Consider the following 6,198-nt stretch of genomic DNA (forward strand, 5'->3'; position numbering starts at 1 on the left):
AATAAAGACAAAGGAATAACAATTAGCCTTTTTATAGTACCTTAAAGCTTTACTGTTCAAGCATTTACTTTAGCCTGGTTAGTGGCCATCGTGCTGCTCTTGGAGTCAGGAAGGGTTGGGTTCAAATGCACCTTTTGACACCCACTAGCTGTTTTCACCTGGGGAAGTCACTTAACCATTCTTTGCCTCAGTTACCTCATCTGTAAAGTCAGAATAATGATAGTCACGTTGCCTATGTCACAGGGGTATTCTGAGGTCAAAGTAAGGCAATCCCTAGGTATCGCCCCTCCCGGGCCACTGCTCCAGCTCTTGTTCATCCCGGTGAGCTGAGCTCCAGCTGGTCCATGATCAGTACTCTCTGAAGGGTAATGCTGAGGATCACCGGGGTTTGAGTGTTGCTGCTTCAGAGCCTTCCACTACTGAGGTTCGCACTGGTTATCAACAGACTTTTAGAGAGGATGTTTAATAAGCAGGCAGAGCAAGGACAATTGTTTCAAAGGCAGTTCCACCAGCTATGGTGCACACACAAAGTCCTGGGGAGAGCGGGCTCCAAATGATTCCAGACACCGTAGTGAGGCTTGCATGGTGGGTGTGCTGATGCTCAGCCTTTGTTTTTGAAGAGGATGAGTGACGTCACAGGTGATGTCTTGGCTTCAGTCAGATGTAGGTGAGCCAGAGTTGCACTGAGTCATCAGCCTCACTCTTTCTTCCAGTATCATTGAAGTCCTGTAGCAAGACAAAAGTCAGGACAACTGGAGATGGCCTGAGATGCAATGGACGACCTTGGCGTCTTCAATATCTGACCAAGCTCTCGGTGTTCCACACCTGCTGCAGCCACAACTGTTCTTTTCTTCCCATTCCAATGGAGAAAGCATAGTTGGATGAGAACACGCAGGGTATGCATGTGGCAAAAAGAGACTCACAGTGCCTGGTTATGGGAAATCCTTCCCCCACCCCCATAATATTGTCTTTGGCTGTAGCTTCCTGTTGGGATCTGAATATTAGTGCTCCTGCAGAATCCTGAAGGTGCCTTTCCAGTGTGTGTCTGTGTGTGAGTGTGCATGTGTGTGTGCACATGTGTGTGTGCGTGCGTGAGTGTGCACGAATGTGTGAGTGTGTGTGTGCGCGCGCGAGTGTGCACATGTGTGCGTATGCGTGTGTGAGTGTGTGTGCGCGCGCGCGTGTGTGTGAACTCCTGACATAGGCCCCATTCACTGATGTTTCTCAGGTGCTTCTTCCGGCTCTGGTAAATACTCCTGATCTCTGGGGGACCTCCGCGCCTCCTAGTCTTTTGGAGTTCATGTGATTGTAATCTGGTCAGTTCTTTCTCTGGATATTTAGTGGCTGTTTCTAGAGCAACCTTCTTTCTGTGAGGCCTTAGCAAGCCTCTCTCTATTCCCATCTAGTGCATTTTTCCCTACTGCTCCATTCTCTCTGGTAACATGGTCAATAGGGATGGAGAGGAAGGGAATGGAGGGGACTCCCTCCCTTACCCTCCTAAGAGGGATTCCCTCCCAGGGGAATGAGATCCTGAACAGCAAGTCTTCTGCCACTCGACTGATGGGCTTTAAACCAGCACACTGGTTTTTCTTTACAATCCAAGTGTGTCACTTCATACTTCCAGTCCCAGGGAGCTTCTTGTACAACATTGTCTGTTCTGATCCAATGATCAGGGCACTTTTCCCTTCTCAGGCTGAAGAAGGACTTATTTGGACTAGACATCTTTGATTGACTCATTTGAGCTATTTGGACTTTCTATAGTTAATTGAGGTAGGACTGGACCCCTATCCTTTACATTTATAAACTGTTTTGCAAAATTAAAAAAAATATTAACAGACCTGGATTTCATTAGCATTTGGAATTCTCAGATGAGAAAATGACCTTTCCCAATGCAAATCAGCACCCAGTTTTGCATCTTTGGTTGTGGAAAGCTGTCTGGGCAGCTAAGAGTAACCTTAGAGACTTGCCCAGGGTCACACAGCCAGGATGTGTCAGAATTGGGATTCAACCTCAAAACAGTCTCTCCAACCCCACCAACTTCTTCTGTTTTATATAATATCACCTGCTTCAATCACAACAACCATAGGTTGTGTAAGTATCAGTGCCTCAGTTTACATACAGGTGAAGAAACTGAGGCCCAGGGTATGACTACTTAGGGTATAGCCATCATTAAGCCCAGATCTCTTTTCGTTATTTCAGGTTATCTCCCTCAAGCAAATATGCAATATCTCTCTTCCCAAGAACCATAATAGCACTTCACAAATAATTTGGCAGCATAAGGATTGCAAAATTCTTTATGGTTATGATTCCATTTGTTCCTCATAAGAACCTGGAGAGGAAGGTGCTGGGGGTAGAGAGGCAGATGACAGGCCCAGGGCCCTTGAGCTGCTGAGTGTTTGCTGGAGCTTATTCCCAACTCCAGATTGACTTCCTTTTTACAAGGAGAGACTTAGGGACTTTGATTTCCTAAGTCAAAATGATAAAGGCAAAGCTCCTCATTCAGAGCATTGCAGGATGGAAGGAAGAGGCCTGGCTATGGGAGCCAGGGCATGTGAATGTGAGCCCTTGTGTCACTTACTCATGACTGTTGTGACTTCAGACGAATCATTTTATCTTCCTGGGCCTCAGTTTCCTCTTTTGTAAAATGGGATATGACAAACTAGCTTGTTCTGAGCGCCCTTCCCATTTTGGATGTATGATCCTATCAGCTTCTAACAAACCACCTCCAGTTCCAAGTTGGATAATTTGACGAGCTCTTATGGATCACCAGGTACTATACCACAGGCTAGGATACAAAACCCAACCCAGTCCTTTTCCTGAAGAAGTTGCTTTCTGCTGTGAGGGACATATATGTCCCCAGGTGGGTAAAGACAAGATACTCCACCAACCTCCACTCACGCTGCTTCACTAGCACTCAGACCTGGCTGCTCTGTCTCCCTTCTGGGTGCTGCCCAAAGTGGGCTGGGTGGTTTTCTACTGACTCACATGATCCTAATGATGTGATTAGAATTTCATTTCAATTAGTCAATGCTGTTTAAGGGGAGGGAAGACATGGTTGGTATACAGCATCTCTCCCTGTCTCCCACCACCAATATGGACAATATTCAGAGGAAAGAGGGCCCAAGTGCTCTGCTGATAAAAGTGAGTTACAACTCCTGCTTCCTGGAAATCCTCGTTTCCTCTTTGGGTATACTTGGGAAGTGCCCGTTGAACATGGCGTCTTTTCCTTTTGGCTCTCCATAGAGTTTTGAAGTGTCTTTCCCTCATTATGTCCAGCCTATCATTGCCTTCAGTGATTTGGAAGATACTCTGTGATGCTGCTAATGGAAAGTCCAAAGTCCTCTGGATCCAACACAATTGACTCCTCTGGCCAAGTGGAGTGGGGGAGGGGGAGGAACCCAAGACTCCACTGTCCTTGTCCAAAGTGATGTGCTTCTGGGGTCTTGGCCAGGAGAATGCTGAGCTCTAAGCCACTGATGGTTCAAATGCCTGAATTCCAATTTGGTTTGTTATTTTGAATACGATCCATAGGGCATGGACAAATCTGCTCGACTAATATGAAAATCCAACCTGAGCAACCCCCGCCCCCCCATTACATTCAGTGGGTTTTCAAGGACTAATCTCACCCAGATCAGGGACCTTTCACACCTGGTCTATAACCCTTGATTCGTAGGTTCAGTCGAGAGCTCATCCATACTTGGGTCACACATTGGCTTTGTTCATTGACTCAGTGGAGGCTTCATGAAGGTCTCACCTCCAGGGCTTGGGATGTAAGGTTGACTGACTGATTCAGTGACTCCTCTCCCTTACATACACAAAGTAAATGCAGTCATTTGGGGGAGGAAGGGAGGGCACTAACAGATGGTGGCTATCAGGCTAGGCATCTTGTCGGAGGTCCCCTCCATCTCTTTAAGCCTTCTTATGTTAACAATTTTTTTTAATCAGTTGGGCATTCATTCAGATGCGCTCCAACATCACCTAATGTTCTTTCCAATTAGGGATTCAGCTGGAAGTCCTTGCCAGGGTGCCCTGCAGGCTCTGTGCTCACCTCTGCTTTGCATTTGCTTTTGGGGAGATCTCACAGGGACTATTTGTTGAAGGAGCTGCCTGGAAGGCCCCCGGGGGGGAGGGGGTCCTTTAGTTCTTGAAGAGCAGTTGCATGGAACACAGCTGGATCTGGGGGGTGGGTGGGTCCTGATTGGTTATCTGTAGGATGAGCTGTACACTTGAAAGAGAATAGGGGCTCTGTGATCTTTTTATGTCCCCAAAATAGCATCTCTCTCACCAGGAGAGAAACAGGCCTTGGCTGGCATTGGAAGAATCACAGGGGGGCCTTTGATCCCTGTAGGCTGATCTTAGATTGGGATCTGAGGTTCATTACATGTTCATAATGAACAGGAAGCTACTGACAACGAGCCTCTGTAACCAGCCTCTGTAACCAGCACACCACAGGCAAGAGCTATTGTTTTCTTCCCATCTGATTTTTCATTCCAGGCATGAAGAAGCCATCTTTCTCGAAAGATTGCATCTCAGAGAGGGAAGCCCAAGGGCTTCCTGGCAGGTTGAGCTGGTCAAGTCTAGGGACAATATTTGAACATGAGACAATAAAAGTCCATGGCCCAGGACAGCTTCTTGTGAACTGTGCTGGATCAGAGCAAGGCAAACAGGCCTGGGTTGCTTGGCTCACCCTGACCAGGGGTTTAATGAGGCGGGGGGGGGGTGCCCATGGAATCCAGGCCCAGCCCTGCACCCTGGTTCCTGAACCCTGTTTGTTCTTCTTAGGTCAAACATATTTAGCAGTAAACCAAACATTCAGATCTGGTTGAGGGACTTATGACAATCCAGCAACAGCCAGAATGCAAGAAAGGAAGGAAGGAAGGAAGGAAGGAAGGAAGGAAGGAAGGAAGGGAAGAAAGAAAGAGAGAAAGGAAGAAAGGGAAGTAGAAAGGAAGGGAGGAAGGGAAGAAGGGTGAAAATCTCACATGTTCAAAAGAGCTTGATTTGAAGGCAGATCAGGCATGCCAAGTAAATGTAACTAAATCAATTATTAATCCATCAGACTGACAAGCATTTCTTCAGTACCTTTTCAGTTCCAGGTACTGCTCCTGTGGTCAGTGCTGGTGATATAACCAGAGAACTGGTGGGACAGAGTAGACAGAGTTCTTTAGAGTAGGGAAGACCCGAGTTCATATCCTGCCCCTTCTACTTACTATATTACTACTTGCTTTGGGTGTCATTAAATTTTGGGAGTCCTCAGTTTTCTCATCTGTAAAATGAAAGGGTTGGATTAAGTGACCTCTGAAGGTCCTTTCTAGCTTTAAATCCATGGACCTGGGGGATTCCATGATGAAATTCACAAACATTTGGAGGGGACTTGTTACCTTCTCTCTAGGGAAAAGAAAGGATCTGTAAAATTTCCCAGGCACGAATACAGTAACAATGACAACACATCAGACCCTGCAAATGTAGCTGAGAATCTCCAGATCTGGTCCAATATTCTGCCTCCTAGCCCAAGGTTGGCTTGGTAATGTTTTCATACTTTTGGGAGATAGGAAGTCAGAGATTTGAGAACCAAGATTTTGCTTCCAGGGCAGTAAAGAAAGATATTTGAAGGTCTTGAATTCTAGAAAACAAGTTTTTTCCCAAGTGTTTTTTAAACATGAGGAGTTGTGGGATTCAGGAAGGCTTTTTAGTATATCACCCTGCCTTGCACCTATATTAGTAGAATGACTCTGTGGGGTGACCCTTAGGGCCCCCAATAAATCTCTGACACTTACAGCAGCAGACTAGGGGCCCCTCTGAATTGGGAGAGGCAGATACCCCCCCTCCCCCCAGGGAGTTTCCAGCACATATGAAATGGGAAGACCAGGTCCTTCCTCCACTCCCCCGTATAGCTCCCCAATAAAACCTAGCTTTAATGGGAAGATTTGAATTGAATTGAAGACATTAATAATTTTATATTAATGAATTAATTTGAATAAGGTTCATTCATGGTTTTTAAATTGGAAAAACACATGAGGCGCCATGATGGTACAGGCCCATGTCAGCCCCCACCTGGACATCTGCAATGGCCTGTTACTTGGTGTTCCTGACTCTAATCTCTCCCTATTCCAATCAATCTTTGACTCAGTGGCCAAAGTAATCTTCCTAAAGCACCTGGAGGTCTGGCCACACAAGCCCCCTAGGCAGAAGACTCCA

This window comes from Petaurus breviceps, unplaced genomic scaffold (assembly GCF_028583685.1).
Source record: "Petaurus breviceps papuanus isolate PSGF00001 unplaced genomic scaffold, PetGlider_PUasm1.0 185, whole genome shotgun sequence".
Classification (NCBI taxonomy): domain Eukaryota; kingdom Metazoa; phylum Chordata; class Mammalia; order Diprotodontia; family Petauridae; genus Petaurus; species Petaurus breviceps.